Here is a 20,166-nt window from a genome sequence, read left to right on the forward strand (position 1 = left end):
AAGTCAAGGGAGTAGGGAAAAGTTCCCCATTCGTTTTTAAATGCAAAAAAAAACGCTGTGCACATTTTTAAAATAAATCCATGATCCAAGTATTTTCCATCCATAATTACTGCTTGTTTTCTAAATTTGAGTAAAAAATTAAATGGGGAGGGAGAAGCCGAAGATTTTTTATATTTCTGTATTACATTATTTCCATATTATTTGTTGACAAATTTTACGATTGTTATGAAAATAATCGAGAATATCGATGATCCTTAAAAATTGCATCACTAGCGGTAGAGTGGAGTTATTTTCGTCAAAAATCTACTATTTTTTTCATTTTGCTGATACTTTGTAGGTGGCTTAACTATGGCCAAAAAAGTTACTAAGCATGATTCTTTCTTGCATAAAGCTTTGGTATCTATCCATACAAAAATGTTCCTAAATAATCCAAAATCATTATTTCTCGAATGAACTCCAAAAATCATTTTAGGAAGGAAACAAATCTTCCCGGGCAGACGATAATAACTAAATTCATGCAATTTCAATAACAAATACTGTTAAAAAGTGTTATGAATTTTTCACAAAAATTCCATTTTTGCATAAGAGTTGAATAACACTTTATGTTATCATAACAATATTTGTTATTGGTCTAATATTGATTGAAAGCAAAAACATCTTGAGAATAACATTTTTTGTTATAAAAAAATAACTCCAACTGTTATTGGGATGATCGGATTAGTTGTTAAAATAACAAAAAATAATAACAAAGATTTGTTCGAAGAATAACTTAAAATGTTATTAGTCTGTTATTACAATCACAATCCAGTAATAAAAAAATCATAACGACGAATAACGAATCTTGTTATAAATAACATAAAATGTTATTGGTTTAGTATTTTCAAATATCAAAAAATGTTATTCCAAAGTTATTACCGTCTGCTCGGGTTTGCTTTGTGTCCTTTCAAACGTTATGCTTGATTTTAAAATTTTGCAAGCAGGGATGCCACATGATTTTTTAAAATGTCTGTGAAAAAGTCTGTGTATGTCTGTGTCTTTGCCTAAAATTCAAATAAATCAATTTACAGTCATAGAAATCTATCAAAAATTGTGTTTTTAAGCATTTGAAGACTAACGAAATGAGTTTCGATTGATATTTTAACAAAATAACAATTTAATGAAGTTTTTAAAAAGTCTGTGTACCTCAAAAAATGTCTGACACGAGCTCAAATGTCTGTGAAACACAGACAAATCTGTGTATCTGGCATCCCTGTTTGCAAGCATTTTTATCAAAGATTGGAAAATGTCACAAGATTCTGACAATAAGTTGCAGAGCTATAGCGGAGTTAAAAAAAAACTAAAATTTTCTTAACAAGACGTAACACAAATACAACCCGATCAGACGGTTATAACATAAAGCATTCCATTTCAATAACAAATACTGTTAAAATAACAGAAAGTGATATGCATTCTTCTTAAATTTTTGCATAATTCATCTCTTATGAGCAATTCTCTACCATAACCGGAAATGGATTTTATTTGTATTTTTTTATTTGGTTCAAACTTTGTGGGGGCCTTCCCAATGACTAAATAAGCTATTTTGTGTGATTGGTTCATTCATACAAGTCTCCATACAATTTTGGCTGCTATCCATACAAAAATGGTATGTAAATATTCAAACAGCTGTAACTTTTGAGTGAATTTTCTGATCAATTTGGTGTCTTCGGCAAAGTTGTAGGTATTGTTAAGGACCTTTGAGAAAAAAATAGGCACACGGAAAAAAAATTGCAGATTTTTTAATCAACTTTTTTTTCATGAAAACTCAGTTTCCCAAAATATGTATTTTTTGATTTTCGAGATTTTTTGATCTGTTTTAGGGGACGAAAATTCGCAACTTTTGAGCCATAGGGAAACATGGTCAAAAAATCTGCCGCCGAGTTATGAATTTTTTGAAAAAAATAGTGATTTTTGGAAAAATTGAAGTTTCATGCAAAAACAAATTCGACATTATTTTTTAATGCAAAATTGAATTTGCAATCGAAAAGTTCTCTACACATTTTTTGATAAAGGGCTCCATTTTTTAAAGATATAGCCACCGAAAGTTTGATTTTAACGAAATATTTGAAGTTTTTCGATTTTTAAAAATAGTGACCTTGAGTGACCACTTCTAAAAATATTTTTTTCAAAAAGTTCAGAAAATTTGCTATGAAATTGCCTAAAAGACATTGAAGATTGGACCTCGGGTTGCTGAGATAGAGCCGCTTTAAGAAAAAGAAACACGAAAATTGAAATTTTCTAAGTCTCACCAAAACAACCCACCATTTTCTAATGACTATATCTCAGCAACTAATGGTCCAATTTTCAATGTTGATATATAAAACATTCGTAAAATTTTCTGATATTTCAAAAAAAAATATTTTGGAAATTTCAAGACTAGCATATCAAATGGGCGTAATATTCAATGTTTTGGCATTTTAAAATGTTAGTCTTTTTTTTTCATAAGATCGGAAAATTTCACGAATGTATCATGTTTAACATTGAAAATTGGACCATTAGTCTCTGAGATATCGTCATTAGAAAATGGTGTGTTGTTTGCTTGAGACTTAGAAAACTTCAATTTTCGTGTTTCTTTTTCTTAAAATGGCTCTATCTCAGCAACCCGAGGTCCAATCTTCAATGTCTCTTAGGCAATTGTATAGTAAATTTTCTGAACTTTTTGAAAATATTTTTTTTAGAAGTGGTCACTCATGGTCACTATATTAAAAAATCGAAAAACTTCAAATATTTCGTTAAAATCAAACTTTCGGTGGCTATATCTTGAAAAAGGAACCCTTTATCAAAAAATCTGTATAGTACTTTTCAATTGCAAATTCAATTTTGCATTAAAAAATAATGTCAAATTTGTTTTAGCGTGAAACTTCGATTTTTTTTTTCAAAAATCACTATTTTTTCAAAAATGCATAACTTGGCGGCAGATTTTTTGACCATGTTTCTCTATGGCTCAAAAGTTGCGTATTTTTGTCCCCTAAAACATATCAAAAAATCTTGAAAATCAAAAAATACGTATTTTGAGAAATTGAGTTTTAGTAAAAAAAAAGATGATTAAAAAATCTGCAATTTTTTTTCCGTGTACCTATTTTTTTTCTCAAAAGTCCACAACAATACCTACAACTTTGCCGAAGACACCAAATTGATCAGAAAATTCACTCAAAAGTTACAGCTGTTTGAATACTTACATACCATTTTTGTATGGACAGCAGCCAAAATTGTATGGAGACTTGTATGGGTTAACCAATTGAGCAGTTCTCTACGGAATCGGTCTTTTTTCTTGAATTTAATTTTTTGTATTTTTTAATCCGGCTGAAATTTTTTGGTGCCTTCGGTATGTCCAAAGAAGCCATTTTGCATCATTAGTTTGTCCATATAATTTTCCATACAAATTTGGCAGCTGTCCATACAAAAATGATATGTGAAAATTCAAAAATCTGATCTTTTGAAGGAATTTTTTGATCGATTTGGTGTCTTCGGCAAAGTTGTAGGTATGGATATGGACTACACTGAAAAAAAATTATACACGGTAAAAATTTTTATGAGAATAGGTAAAAAATCTTTAACCGAGTTATGATTTTTTTAATCATTGCAGATTTTTTTAAAAAATCGAAATATTGGTCGCAAAAATTTTTCAACTTCATTTTTCGATGTAAAATCGAATTTGCAATCAAAAGTGCTTTAGTGAATTTTTGATAAAGTGCACCGTTTTCATGTTATAACCATTTTAAGGTAACTTTTTTGAAAATAGTCGCAGTTTTTAATTTTTTAAAATTAGTGCCCATGTTTGCCCACCTTTAAAAAAAATATTTTTGAAAAGCTGAGAAAATTCTTTATATTTTGCTTTATTGAACTTTATTGATACGACCCATAGTTGCTGAAATATTGCCATGCACAGGTTGAAAAACAGGAAAATTGATGTTTTCTAAGTCTCATCCAAACAACCCACCATTTTCTAATGTCGATATCTCAGCAACTAATGGTCCGATTTACAATGTCAAAACATGAAACATTCGTGAAATTTTTAGATCTTTTCGAAAAAAATATTTTCAAAAAATTTAAATCAAGACTAACATTTCAAACGGGCCAAACATTCAATATTACGCCCATTTGAAATGTTATTCTTGATTTAATTTTTTTTTAAATATTTTTTTTGAAAATATCGGAAAATTTCACGAATGTTTCATGTTTTAACATTGTAAATCGGATTAATAGTTGCTGAGATATCGACATTAGAAAATGGTGGGTTGTTTGGGTGAGACTTAGAAAACATTAATTTTCCGGTTTTTTAACCTTTGCATGGCAATATCTCAGCAACTTAGGGTCGTATCACCAAAGTTCAATAAAGTAAAATATAGAGAATTTTCTCAGCTTTTCAAAAATATTTTTTTAAAGGTGGGCAAACATGGGCACTAATTTTAAAAAATTAAAAACTGCGACTATTTTCAAAAAACTTACCTAAAAATGGTTATAACTTGAAAACGGTACACTTTATCAAAAATTCACTAAAGCACTTTTTGATTGATTCGACATCGAAAAATGAAGTTGAAATTTTTTTGTTACCAATATTTTGATTTTTTGAAAAAATCTGTATTGATTAAAAAAATCATAACTCGGTCAAAGATTTTTTGCCCATTCTGGAAATTTCTGAAAAGTTGGCATTTGATGTCCTCTAAAACATATCAAAAAATAAAAAAAAATAAATATGGTGTTTTTTTTTTGCAAATCAAGTTCTAGTGACAAAAAGTTAAATTAAAAATCACCAAATTTTTTTTACCGTGTATCATTTTTTTCCAGTGTAGTCCATATTCATACCTACAACTTTGCCGAAGACACCAAATCGATCAAAAAATTCCTTCAAAAGATACATATTTTTGAATTTTCACATATCATTTTTGTATGGACAGCTGCCAAATTTGTATGGAAAATTATATGGACAAACTAATGATGCAAAATGGCTTTGGGCATACCGAAGGCACCAAAAAGTTTCAGCCGGATTAAAAATACAAAAAAATCGAATGATCGAAATCTAAGAGAATTGATCAATAACAAAAAAATAATAACGACGAATAACAATCGTGTTAAAAATAACATAAAATGTTATTTTCAGGTTATTTTCATGTGCTCGGGTTTGTTTTTATTTTTTATTTTAACAACTAATCCGATCATCCAGTTGTAGGTATTCTTCCATAACAAAAAAAATATTCCAAAGTTGTTTTGGCTTTCAACCAATCTCAGAGCAACAACTAATTTTGTTATGATAACACAAACATTAAAAGTTTAATAACCGATATGGAAAAAATTGATTTTTCAAGAACGCTTATTTATTTTAACCTTTTTTATAGAAACGGCATAAATTATTACGGCATAATTATATTTAGTCATAAACATCTGCCCGGAATATTATTCAAAGTAATAAATTGTGTCTCATCGAAAAAAAACCAGCGATTTACTTTTCCACATCTTATTTTGAAATTAAGGTCCACCAAATTGGATAAAGCCTTGACGTATAAACATTCCCCGGCGGAATACAGTGCACAATTTTTTCGCAAAATATCTTCTTTATTCAATGTTTATCACTTTCCAATGTTTCTCACCATGAGACATGTGTTGCTCTAATTTATACGGTTACCCTCCTTCTGGGTCAAAAACTCAAAATTACTATGAATATTTTCTCTTAAAATCTATGATGTTTGGAACTTTAAGGTAAAAGCACTTAATTTCGATGCTTTTTGCTTTAATCCTCTACTGCCTACATTTTTTTTCGAAAATTTGATTTTTTTTTCCGTGTTCAGGAGGTTATTATGCATAACTTTTGTTCTTCCAGAAGTATTTTGCTCACTCTACCATCTCCTATCATTACCTTTTGCTTGTCTAGTTTTTTCATGTTTTTTTTCAGTCACTTTTTCATTTTTTGGTGACGATATTTTATGAAAACGATATCATTATCATTTAAATTGTAAAAAAATGTTTTCAAATACCAAACTTTTGCTGAAAAATTGATTTTTGCAAATTTTTCGGATCAAAGCCCGCCTAGAGGCGTGGTTGAGTTGTAAAGGGTTTATTGAAATCACCCCCCAAACAAGATATTAAATATTATTCAAAATAAATCCACCTCAAAAACTGTGATGAAACTTTGTCAAGCAAACCGTATCTTCAAAAATCTCCAGAAAAGCTAGCCGACGAGAAATTCCAACCGGAAACCACTCATCGAAATTCCTGAATCGAAGTCTGGCCTACACCAGAAAAAAAACGCCTCTGAAAAATCCTCCCGGCGGTGGTTGTGTCACCCATCATCCCAAGGGAGCGCCGCGACGCCACCGTCGCCCTTCATTATCGTGTCGAGGCCAGCCAGCTGTATTTCATCAAAAACTGAGACCACGAAAAAAGTGTCGGCAAAAAAAGCTTCCCAACCACGCTCCAGGGTGGCTTTGAGGGGTGGGTGTGGAAAAGCGTGAAAATCCTGTGTAGCGTTTTTTTCTCTCTCTCGTTTTCATATTTTCAGCATTATTTTGCCCAAGGGTATTCGTCTCATTAGAGAGGCTTTGGAGCAGGAGATTTTTTTTTCAATGGGAAGCGTTTTTTATTAAAGGTCACAGATTTGGTGATAAAAAGGGGGACAGCAATTTTTTGTTATTGAAATCTTTGAAAAACCCTGATTTTGTACCAATTAAACCTTTAAAACTGAATTTAATCAATTTTCAACACTTATCATGTCACAAACCCTAATGATGGCAATAATGACTTACACGAAGGGAGAAAAAAAATTGCAGCCATTTTTCAAATCTTTTTCATCTCCCACCTGAGGGTGCGGGATGTGAAAATCTGCGGTGACAGACTGACTGACTGACTGACTCGGGGAAAATCCTCCCTCATTAGAGGGTCGTTTGTTTGCCTTACGGCGGGTTGATAAAAACAGGACCTTCATCTCCAGTTGGGGATGTCAATTTTCAGCGAAATCTTCGCCTGAAGGCAGCAACGCAGTGATTAAATTAAATTTTGCTTTCATTTTTCATTTCAACTTGCGGTCAAAAGTTTTGACCCTAATATCCATCAGAGTGACACTTTTCAATAGTTTCATCTATTGCGTAACTCTTCGGGAAACTTCAAAATAACTGTTGACAGCAAGCAGAGTAAACTTGGGAAATAGTTTGCCCAACCTTGTTGTTGAAGTCTTGGCCTTAACCAAGCTCTTACCCTTTTGCTCCGTAACAAACCAAGCTCACGCGCGCTCTCTCTGGAGCGACGTCATTTTTAATTTAAGTTTTGTCACTTTTCCAAAAGCCAAGCCAACCAGCCATCGAAACTTGAACCGAGACAAATTTTCACTATTCTCAGGGAGAAAGAAAGAGGGCTGGTATTCAAAATATTGAAATATATAAAACAATCATGCTTCATTTTTCACAATGTGAGCAATTTTCCACCCAAAACCGGAAATGGTTTTGTAAAAAAATTATTTTATCTTTCTTTCTCAACTTTCCGAAAAGAAAACATTTTAAGAAATGGACAATAATGGACAATATTTTTAAAATAAAAAAAAAACGGGAATTAGATCTAAACAAAAAGTGGCTATATTTTGAAAATGGTGCACCTTATCAAAACAATATATGAGTACTTTTGGATTACAAATTCGATTTGAAATTGAAATTGAAATTTAAAAAAAATATTGCTAAAATTTCATTATTTTTACACAACATATTTTTTTCATTCATTACTCGGCGGCAAAAGATGTGTCCCTACTTGCCTATGACCAAAAACTTGCGTTTTTTTGCCTCCTAAAAAAATCAATATATTTCAAAAATAAAAAAATATATTTTATGATATTGATTCTTCGTGAAAAAATGTAATTTAAACGATTTGTCCTCATCAATAACTTAACTTTGCCGAAGACAGCAAATCGATCAGAAAATTATTTCAAAAATACAGATTTTCGAATATTTACGCATAATTTTTATATGAACTGCTCCCAAAATTGTATGAAGACAAGTATAAGTAATTAGGAAAATCCCCCACAAAGTTTGAGCCAAATGAAAATAAAATAAAGAAAAATAAAATCGACTGATATCGTAGACACGTAGAAGATATTATGCGATGAAAGTAGAGAGCCACTATGGTAAAACTCAAAAAATGTATTTCTGACTTGATTATCCGACGGCTTTGGAAAAATTTCAATTCTGATAATCAAAATAATAAAAACATTTTGATCTCTAACAATAAAAATAAATACATTATTTTACTTTGTCTTATTTTTGATTGTTTAGCTTAAGTATGTGATTTAGAATTTTAAAATTCAGGATGGCGAGCAAAATGAAGGTGAAGAAAAATTGAAAAAAAAAATGAATTTGGTAGTTTAATTTTGTTACAGAACTCGAATTTAATGTAATACATAATGCTAATAATCGAAACAAACATAGGACGATTTAAACGTTTGAAATTGTTAAAAAAAAACAGGAAGATAGCACGAGACGTACATTTATCCTACGAGGTTCACCGAGTTGGATAAATACGACGAGTGCTGAAAAAAAAACAACTTGCAACAAGTTCCATACAACATTTTTTGCAACTCCGAAAACACGCGTTGATTGGTTGTAAGTCAAATGTTCATGTATTTAAACAATTAACTTTCAAATAAGAAAAATGTTGAAAAGTAATTTATTTTGAAAAGTGTTACTATTTGTTAATATTTGATTATGTTATTTTCGGTACATAAAAAAAGCTTTTTCTTCGTTCAAGTATGACAGGAAAAGTAAGTAGTTTCACGACGGAATTGCAAAAAAAATAAAACAATGTTAGAACTAGATAAATTTGAAAACATTGTTTATTTGTTGATTTTTTAGTGTTTATTTCAGTGCTAGTTTCAAAAATTTCTCTCACTATTTTTGGACTTAAAAATGTATAAACTTAAAAATAGAGAAATATTCTTTAGATAATTTAGTTTACAATTACCTTTTCATTTTATTCAATCAATATTTAATTCAATTATTTCAACCAATCAATTTCGCTTAAAAATAATAAAGTTATAAATTACAATAATAAAAAAAATACCAATTTTCCGTGCCACTTTCTTTTCACTTTCAGGTCATTCCCCACGTGGCCCAGTTCGCTTCCATGCTTTCCCTTCCTTGTTCACAATTTTTTCCACCTCTTTTTTTAATTTTTCCTCTCAAAATCTTTTTGAACTTTACGACACTTTTGCAAAACGACGCCGTCGCCATCGCCAAACCAAAAAGCCAAAAGTGTTTATGTGTGTGTGTATATTTTCTTGTTGTATGTGTGCTTTTGTGTGGCACACCACTATTTCACAAAACACAAGAGTGTTGTGCTTGTTTGCGACGACGACGGCGTAGGTCGCTCAGTCAAGAGCTTTTCTGCTTGTCGCCATTGTACGCTAGTGTTGCTTTGAGGAACTATTAGTTGGGGGTTCGAGCAAGGGGACGAACGGCGCCGGGCATAAATTTGGCCAACTTTGAAGGGAGTAAGAAAAGAAAGTGGAGAGCTTTTCTTTTGCTTTTGCTATGTTGAAAGAAACGGTGGGACCGTTGGTTGAATTTGGGAAAATGTAAAATAAATTTGCGTTATGAGTGCAACTAAAAAAGTTCGTTTGTCAACAAATTTGACGTGTTGAGTGCAAAGTTGTTAAATTCATCCAGGTCAACAATTTAAACCGTTTTGAAAATAACTGAAACTAATAAATCATCCCATTTCCAACCATGAAATTCAATGCAACATCTGGCAACCACGTTCATCACTAGTTAGTATGCATGAGCCAGGTGGGGATTAGGGCTGGTAAAGCTTGCTGACCTATCAGCATTTGCGCCAGAGTACATATGACTGATGGGAAAGCTCCCACGCCGTCGGTTCATCATTTTGCAAAAGCTTCGTTGACGTTGACGCGAACAATGTGCATTTCGGTGTTTGCCACTGTGATGAATTTGCGGATTAGAACGCGTCCGGAACATGAGCTGTACGAGGATCACACCGTTTCTGGTTGTTTAGTGAGGGGAAATTGAATTTGATTTCAAGCAAATGGATTGCTTTGAATGGGATTGAAAGGGACATAAAAGCTTTGGTGTATCTACAAATAATTCAAATAAAAATTAAAATTTGTTGTGGTTTTAATGATAATCAAGTTATTACAAGCATTTGCATAATTTATATGCCAAAATAATTACAATTTTAAGTTTGTTATAATATTCCTATAATTGGTCACAGTTGGGCTCTACAAAAAAATGCTCGGAAATACTCATTTTTTTCTTAAATTAAGCATATTCGTTGCAAAAATGCCTTGCAGCAAACAACTATCAGTCAGATTAAAATTATTCAAGCGCGAATGGTTATCAGAATGCTTTAATTTTTGATGATAAAATGAAGAATAGTTCTAATAAAAAACAGTATTTAAATTGAAATAGAAAGTACAAGAAAATTCAAATTGTTTGAACATGAACCTTTTAAGGGGTTACATACATGTAAATCGATAAAAAATCAGAGGTTGGTGAGAACACACACTTAATTTTATTTAAAATCTGTTTTCAGGGCATCAAAATAAACATTTTTTACTATTTTCAAAACGAATTAGAAGACATTTGGTTGTATCATTGCCGAGATATAGCTATTTGAAGTTAGCTGTTTCAAAAAACGTGTGCCACGATATCTTAACACTCCTTGACCAAATCGGCTCAAAATTTTGTTGAAGACTCTTAGATTCGGTCTTGTGTGCATGACGAAGGCCGATTTTCAAAAAACTTATTTTATAAAAAGAAAAAAATATTTTTGTGTTTTTCATATAAAAAATCATCAGTTTTTGATTTTTGTATTTTTTCAAAAACCAAAGTTTCAAAATCAGGCTTCGTCATGCACACGGGATTTGTCTTGGGAGTCTACATCCCAAATTTCCGCTTATTTGGTCCGTGGTTTAGAGAAAAACGCTCACAAAGTTTGACAGTTCAGTCACGATATATCTTTATGAAACTTTCAGGAGTGATTGAAAATCATATTTTAATTGGATTTTATCGATTTTCGATTATTCCAATACAAATGTGGTATGTACAAATTCAAAAATCCTTTTCGTTTGAAGGATATTTTTGATCGATTTGGCAAATTTGCAGCTATAACTGAGGAAATTTAATTTTGCTTTTTTTTAAATCACTTTTTGTTACTGAATAACTGATTTCCAAAAAAAAACATTCTTTTTATTTATTTGGGCATCTTTTCAGATACTTTTTGAAAGGGCAACAACAAATTTTAACTAAATGTTTTAATGGTTAAATACTACTAAAAAACAATACTTTTCTTTGTAAATTTAAATTGCAATCATTTCAGTTAAATTTTAAGATAACATTCTTGAGAAAAGGCGCAGTTTTTTTTATTTAAAACAAATAATGCCTACGTTTGCCAAAAAGTTAAAAAAAAATCTCACATTTTTGCTTTTTTGTTACTGAGATATATCCATGCAAAAATAAACAATATTATAAGAAAAATCAGTGTTGCCTAATTGGCCTCCGTTTAGTAATCAACATTGTCTTAAGAACTAATTATACGATTTTCAAAGCAAAATTTTAAAAGTTTGTAAATTTTTCTACTCTTTTCAATACTGCAAAACGCGGTGACTTTGATAGCCGGGGTTGATCTTGATAGGTTTGAGATTTTTTTCACAAAGTGAAGAGTACAAATTAAATACGTACGGAATATTATGGAATCATACTAACCTTGGTAAAAAAGTTTTAAAAAACCTAAAAAAGAACTTTAAAAAAAATGAAAAGTTTAAAAAGTTTGTAAACTATAATAAAGAAAATGTTGACGAATAGCATTATTTAATTCTTCTCACAGTATCATCATTTTTTAACGAACAGGGCTTTGAATCGAAAATTGGAATGTATTTTCGAGTTCTTAATTAAATTTTCCACTAGGAGTAGGTAAAATAAATTTGTAAATAACAAGTATTATGTGTTTGTGGAACATATTTCGAAAAAAAATCCAGATTTTCACTTGAACAAATTTCATATAAAATGTGAAAACATTTGATTTTTGCTTCTAATTCAGTTTTGAATGCAATATTAATCGCAAATGTTATAAACAAAACTAGTTTTAACGAATTTCAGGGAAAATTCTGTCTCTCAAACAATTTTAATTAAAATTTATACAAACATTGATTTTTTTTTCCTTGAAAACTCTATCAACAACCTTACTGATAATACATTTGACGTGAAAATAAAGTTTGAACATCTTATATCTGATTTGAACAAGAAAAACTAAGACTATCAAAGTCACCCCGGAATTCAAACTAAGCGTAACTTTTTTTTTTAATTTTGTAACTTTTTTTTGATTTTTGATTTTTTTAAATGGTATATTTACCGTGTGTGGGCTACCCCAGTACAAGTTTTAAAAATAATAATTTTAAGACAAACCTCACCAGTTGGACAATAATCCAAAAATAAATTGAAATCCTGTCAAAGTCAACCCGGTTTACGGAATAATTTATTTAGTTTTTTTAAAGGACTTAAATTCTTATTTTTACCAGCAACAATGTTGGGCTTAATTTAAAATTTAGAAATAGAGCAATTCCAGCTCTAATCAGGAATTTTTCTGGTACTTTTGTACCCGACCCTCTCCGATTTCAATGAAACTTTGTAGACATGTTATCCTGGGCCTATATAAGCCATTTTTGTGTATATGGAGCCAATAGTACTCGAAAATAACATTTGAGTAGGGCGTTCGGTATTTAAATATTTTTGTATTTTGCAATTTATAGATCACTGTATCTCGAAGCCGTTGCATCGTATCAAAAAGTGGTCAAAGACAAACTTGTAAGAAATTGGACGGGCTTTCTGAAAAAAATACACTGAAACAAAAATACACGCCACTTCTATGAGATTTTTCAGTTTTAAAGTTTAAAAGTTAAATTTGATGATGGTGTCACGATTTTATTTCGCTCAATATTTTTGATAAAATAGCCTTAAATGTTACAAAAAGACTCACGAAAAATGCAGGATGGTATGTCTCTCCTAAAAAAATACAAAAATCATTTACTACGAAAGTGGTCTAAACGTCAATATTTTTCAGAATCGATAGTTGGAATCGATTTCTCAGACAATTTTACAAAAAAGTCTCCATATTGACCACTGTCCTAAGTCCAATCCATGGGAAGATACAGCGGTTTTAAAAATAAGAATGTTGAAAAAATAGGTTTGTGGCAATTTTTATATGACACACTTGGTTTTTCAGTCTCGTAAATATTTTGACCGGAAAGCTCGTCCCATGTCCATAGGTCCATAGGCCTTTTACAGTTTTTCAATTTGAGTTGTTTTATTATTTTTCCGTCCAATTACCTAAAAATTTGTCTTTGACCACTTTTTGCTACGATGAAGCCAAAATTTTCAGTGTTAAGGACTGATATGGCAACACTGAGAAAATGTTTTTTTTTTGTTTTAATTATAATTTTTGCATGACCAACTTCAACCAAAGGCCATATTAACATAAATCAAAAGCAAAATTCAGAGATATTTCTCTGCCTTAAGAAAATATATTTTTTAGCGGGAAAATATGTGAACTTTATAATTCAGAAACTGCATTTTTCACAAAAAAAAATGTTGCATAGTAATCGGCTGTAACCTATATTATAAATAGTTATTTTTGATTTAAAATTTCAATTTTACAAAGGATATATGTTTAGAACGACTGCTCTAAAAAACGTAAACTTTCGAATCTTTTTATGTGAAAATTTTCATTTTCAATTTCCCGTAAAAAAAAACCATAAATTTAAGCAGAAGTATAGATTATCTTTGTGGCACCAACGTTTTAAAAAAAATGTACATAAAAATACTAAATTTGATTTGATTCAATTAAATTTACTGTTCATATCTACCTGATCAGCTTGTCAGAAATTGTATTGTCGAGATTTTTTTCAGTGATTATTTTTGAAGCATATATTGAACTGAGACTAAATCTTGCATATTTGTTGGGCAACAGAAGTTACAAAATTACGAATAAAAATTAACTATTACTCTGACATTGGGTCATTCAAATATGCAGAAATGGCAATGACGGATTGCTATTAAAAAATTGTGTTGTATCATTTGAACAAAGAAGAAATCTAGATTACTATTTCGAAACAACGAATGTGCCATGGGGTTTCTTTGTACATAGTACCTTTTAAAAAGGTATGCAAAAAATAATTCTTTTACGCCGAAAATAAATATTGAATTTATTACGTTTTCGTTTTTCCTATCCTGACCATATTGTTAATGAAAACATAAAAAACAACGAAAAACCACTTCGTATTATATGAAAGGCACCCTAAAATGCACACATATAATAAAAAAAACTTCAAAAACGCGAGTAGATATATTTTGTGGGAAAACTGAAATGATTTTCTGTTATGTTTATGAGCTAACATCAGAGTTATAGAAAGGTTACTTTTACTTCAATTATTTGATAAAAGCTATATTATCTACCAAGTATTGAAACAAACTATTTATCTAGGAAATAACTAAAGCGTTATTCTTAATCAAAGCTGATTTTTGTTCCGGCCACGATCAATTGCTAAAAATATTTTTTTCTCTGCATTAAACACATAACAAAAAAAAACTGAAAACGGAGAAAGGTTAACAATCCCTATTAATGCTTATATTGAAACCTTTTACGGCTTCAAATTAATTCAAATTAATTGAGTGTAAAATTAAAGTTGGTCCTGGGGCCTGGTAGAGAGCCGAATCAAGCGATGTTCTATTTATAAAGTTTGCTAACATGGCTGTGAAACGATATCATCAGTACAAAGCCCTTCAACGGAAATTTGAAACTCAAATTCTAGAGTTTTTTTTTTTTTGTTTTGAATAGGTCCTATAAACATATTAAAGACAATAGTTTATAGGACCTTTCAAAAAAACTCCAGAATTTCAAAGCATGTTGTGAACACAATGCACCTCATAATTATGCACAAAGAGAAATCATTCAAGTGAGCTGTGAATGCAATTATTATGCAGCTAATTGAAGGCTTTATTCAGGCCGAAATGAAATTCATACCATAGAATCGGAAGCTTTACCAATTTTTGAATTGTTCCAATGTGATTGGTTTCAGAATGATTTTGACTAGTAGAATTTTCTTTAAACTTTTTAGTTATACGTTATTATTCATACATTCCATTGAATTATTATTTCTCTCAATATGGCTATAGATTATTTTAATGAAATTGGTCTCACTTCCTAAACAAACCTTTCTTAGGAATTGTTCAAATGAAATTTTAATGAAAAGGATTTACACGGGTTTCGTTTAGCAGAAAGAACCAACATTCTCTTCTGTGTATTTACCTTTGACTCGTTTTTTTCCCCTCCACTGAACGCCACCCTCAGAACGCGATTTATCTGAAATAGCAAAGAAAACGACAAAAGAATGGAATTAATTAAAAAGCATTTTAGAAAACGTGGAGCTTTTTCCCGAGAAAAGCTCCGCCTTCGCTCCACCTCGCACAGCTTACTGGCGACGAAAATTCCAAATGCAAATTGAGCTTTGTTTTGCCACCCCCACAACCCACGTGCCCCGGCAAAGCATCTTAATCTGAAATTTACAAGAATTTTGTCGCCCCCCCCTACGCTCGCGAGGGGAACGACAAAAAAAAGCAACAACTGCACAAAGATTAAAAATCTATTATGTTAACACATTTAGGCGGAGCCTGGGCTCACACGCGGGAATAATTAATAGACTTCTTCTTTCCCAGCAAGTTTGGGGTGGGAGGGGGGGGGGGGCAAATAAAAATAAATGTTTCATTAGCCGGGAGGACGACTTCTCTTTCGTGACTGCCGCGGAGGAAAATAAAACTTGCCCCGGAAAAGTCACTTCTCTCAAAATGGCGCCAAAATCCCAAAAGAAAGAAAAAAACGCGCTGTAATCTGTTTAAATTTCATATTAAAACAGTGGAAGAGAGGCGGCGCCTACTGTGATGCGAGGTGGGATGGAAAATTTACATTTTACAATGCTGTGAAAACAACTCGAGCGCGTTGTGCGGGAAAAATGGATGGTGGTGACATCTTCGTTTATTTTCGCAAATGGAAAAGCACGCACGCACGCACGGCCATGGCATGCTTTTTTGTTTTGGTAGAACGAGTAGGCCGTTGGGACTACATCACTCAGACCTTTTTCTCGGAAAAAATGGAGGGGGTTTGCTGAGTGCTTAACGGAAGATGAAAGATAATTATTTTGCAAAAAAAAATGCAGACAAAATTATTATTATGAGACATATTTTGAAGTTGTTCGTGATATCAATGTGTTTTTTTATTTCTCTTTTTTTCCAATTAAGAATTTCAAAGCAAGTTTAATTTACACTTTGTGAGGATTTCTTTTTTTAATGATTCATATAATACAGGTAAAGAAAAAGATTGTAAGAATGAAAATCTCATAGCTTAAAGGATGTTAAATAAATATCATTAAATGCCGGAATCATTTATTTCTGTTTATTTTTTTATTTATTTTTTGTTCTTGAATGTTAACTTTTATTGCTTTCGAATAGTTTTATTTATCCGAGGATTAGTGTTCACTTGTCTAGTTATAGAGCAATTCCAGTTCAAATCAGGATTTTTTTAGGTACTTTTGTACTCGACCCTCTCAGATTTCAATGAAACTTTGTAGACATGTTATCCTAGGTTTATATAAGCTAAATGTATTTTGCAATTTAAAAATTACTGTATCTCAAAGCCGATGCATCGCATCAAAAAGTAGTCAATAACAAACTTATAGGAAATTGGACGGGATTTCTGAAAAAAAAAATACAGCTTTCGAAAGCTTATTTACTATCCAGGTTCTACCATACTAAAAAAAATCTATTTCCAGTTATGAGCAATGTACTCAAACTTATATCTGTGAGCCCATACATCCAATTGAAAAGCTATCAAAGGCAAACATATGGGAAATTGGATGAGCTTTCTGGTAAAAATATTTACGATACTGAAAAATCTTGTCTGTCATATAAAAAATTGCCAAAAACCACCAAAAAACCTATTTTATCAATATTTTTTTTAACCACTGTATGTTTTCATGGATTGGACTAAGGACAGTGGTCAATATGGAGACTTTTATGTAAAATTGTCTGGGAAACCGATTCTCACTATCGGTTTTTAAAAAAATTGACGTTTAGACCACTTTTCAAAAAAACTATTTTAGTAAATGAATTTTGTTTTTATTTAGAAGGGACATACCATCCTGCATTTTTCGTGAGTCTTTTTGTAACATCTTTAGCTATTTCTTCAAAAATTTTGAACAAAAAAATCGTAATATCACAATGAAATTTACCTTTTTAACTTAAAAAAATCTCAAAGAAATGTCATGTATTTTTGTTTCAGTGCATTTTTTCAGTTTCTTGCAATTGGCCTAAATTTTTAACTTCTTGGAAACTATTTAGCAATTCTGTACGAAATATGTATTTTTTCTTAATTTTAATTTTTGTATTTTTTAATCCGGCTTAAACTTTTTTGGTGCCTTAAGTATGCCCAAAGAAGTCAATTTAAATCATTAGTTTATCTCTTTAATTTTCAATACTAATTTGGCTGCTGTCCATACAAAAATGATATAAGAAAATTAAATAATCTGTATCTTTTGAAGGAATTCTGATCGATTTGGTGTCTTGGGCAAAGTTGTATGTATGATAAGGACTACGCCGAAAAAATTGATACATGGTTAATATTTTTTTCTTTTTTTATTTCGCGTTTTGTCTGTTAAACTGAATTTGCAAAAAACCACAATTTTTATTTTTTTTCTGATTTGTTTTTTTACATCAAATACCAAATTTTAAGAAATTTCCAGAACAGGCAAAACATTTTTGACAGAGTTATGGTTTTTTGAATTAATACTGATTTAAAAAAAATCGAAATATTAATCGCCAATTTTTTTTTGCTTAAACTTTCTATGTTAAATTGAATTTGCAATCAAAAAGTACTTTGGTGAAATTATGATATAGTGCACCGTTTTCAAGTTGTAGCCATTTTAGGATTTTTTTTTTGAAAATGGTCGCAGTTATTCATTTTTTTTTTAATTAGTGCTCATTTCTACCCAATTTTGGAAAAAAAATTCTATATTTTGCTTTTTTGAAAATTGTTGATACGACCCTAAGTTGCTGAGATATTGCCATACAAAGGTTTAAAAACAGGAAAATTGATGTTTTCCAAGTCTCACCCAAACAACCCAACATTTTCTATTGTCGATATCTCAGCAACTAATGGTACGATTTTCAATGTTAAAATATGAAACATTCCTGAAATTTTCCGGTCTTTTCAATAAAAAAAAAAATCAAAAACTAAAATAAAAAAATCAATTTCCTGGAGAACTGTCAATATTCAAAAATAGTGAAGTATTATGAACAGGATTCTGAGCTATCAATTTGAACATAGAGCACCATACATCTCCATTAAAATTAATTGGGAATTATGATTAAAAAAACGGATTATTTAAATTAAATAAAAAGCAATAATATAGCTGATTAAGTAGTTCAATTTAAAAGAAAATAAATATTTTTAAAGTTGATAGTATTATTCGATATCCTTTCTTGTGATAATTTAAACAAACTCGTACAAACACTTTGCTATAACGTGCAAAATGTTTGTATAAATTTGTTGAAATTATCCCAGAAACATGTATTTTATCATAATTCCATGCAAAAATATCCTATTTTCGTTCTGCTGATTAACCAACATTCATCAACTAAATAGCTTTTCAATGTAAATATTTCCTCTCATAAACATGCATAAATACCCCTTGCCAAAAAACAAGGTTTCACAACCATCAATCATACCGAATATAAATGAGCAATAAATTACGCTTGTTAGCATATTGTACTTCAGTGAAATGGCTAGGGGCAGAAAAAATCAGCAAAAAAAAAAGTTCCACCAAGGCCATCCACAAATTGACGCTTGTCCCAATTCTTCCGTCCATTAATCGACAAAACGCGAAACGGTCATTCCATTCGTGCGTAAAAACGATTATTTTTCCCAATTCCACCCTCACCCCACCACCCACAATGGCGGAGTGTTGTTCAGCACAAAATCCAATGCCACGTTCAATTAGGGCTATGGATACGGAACAATTTTCATCGGCCTAACGAAAAAAAAATGTAGGAAAAGTCGTGAAAAACTTTTCTCCATAGCGGTCCTAATAATCGCGCTTTATTCCTTTGTGGACCACCATTCAGTGAGGTACTCCTGGATATTAGCTCCCGAAAAGTGCTTAAAAAGTGCAAAAATGCCTCAAGGCAAGAAAAAGAGGCGGTCCTCACCAGCAGGATCGGCAGATTTGAAGAAACTAAAGAATGCCGAAGCGCTACCTGCAAAGCCAGGCAGTTTGAGCAAGGACGCTCAAAATTCGTCTGGAAACCAGTTCGCTACCCTTCCTGTGGACGTGAGCGAGAAGGAAGAATTTGAACGACGGGAAAAGTTGCCACCCATTTTTGTGAAAACATCGTCATCGGACTCGGTGCGAAAGTGGCTTACCGGGTTTATCAAATCTGGTGCTTTACGAGCTTCCATTCGCTTGTGTGCTGATGGACTCAAAATTCTGCTACCTACCAGAAAGGATTACAACTACGTTCGGGATTTCTTGAACAACACAAAGATTGAATACTACAGCCATGACGATCCAGGTAAACGCCCCATGAAACAGGTCCTCCGAGGCCTGTACGACATGGATGTGAGTGTGTTGAAAGAAGAGCTCAAATCTCTGAAGTTGAACGTGATCGAAGTCTTCAAGATGACGAGACACAACAAGGACATCAAGTATCGTGATCAACTGTACCTGGTTCATCTCGAGAAAGGATCGACAACGCCGTCTGAGCTGAAAGCAGTTCGGGCAATTTTCAACATCATCGTGACTTGGGAACGTTATCGTCCAGTGCACCGTGACGTGACGCAATGTTCGAACTGTTTGCAGTTTGGGCATGGTGGAAGGAACTGTTTCATCAAGAGTCGTTGTGCAACCTGCGGAGGTGAGCACAAAACTCAAGCTTGCAACACAATCAACGAGAACATCGAAGCCAAATGCTTCAATTGCGGCGGCGACCATTCGACCAAGAATCGAAGCTGCCCAAAACGTGCTGAGTTTGTGAAAATTCGGCAGCAAGCGACGACGAGGCACCAACCAAATCATCGCAAAACACCACCAGCATA

General features: G+C 31.8%; 2 protein-coding genes across 2 annotated transcripts in view; both read right to left on the bottom strand.

The window, feature by feature from the left end:
* The window catches only part of LOC6043954 (neuroligin-3), a 291,951-nt gene that overhangs the window by 179,105 nt on the left and 92,680 nt on the right, over positions 1-20,166 (bottom strand). The window contains exon 3 of the mRNA XM_038255705.1: positions 15,331-15,384. The gene's annotated coding sequence lies outside the window, so the exon portion shown is untranslated. The remainder of the gene's footprint in view (positions 1-15,330; positions 15,385-20,166) is intronic.
* LOC119767701 overlaps positions 1-20,166 on the bottom strand; it is a 106,158-nt gene that overhangs the window by 11,200 nt on the left and 74,792 nt on the right. The gene's annotated exons all lie outside the window — the stretch shown is intronic.

The sequence above is a fragment of the Culex quinquefasciatus genome, chromosome 2 (assembly GCF_015732765.1).
Source record: "Culex quinquefasciatus strain JHB chromosome 2, VPISU_Cqui_1.0_pri_paternal, whole genome shotgun sequence".
Lineage (NCBI taxonomy): Eukaryota > Metazoa > Arthropoda > Insecta > Diptera > Culicidae > Culex > Culex quinquefasciatus.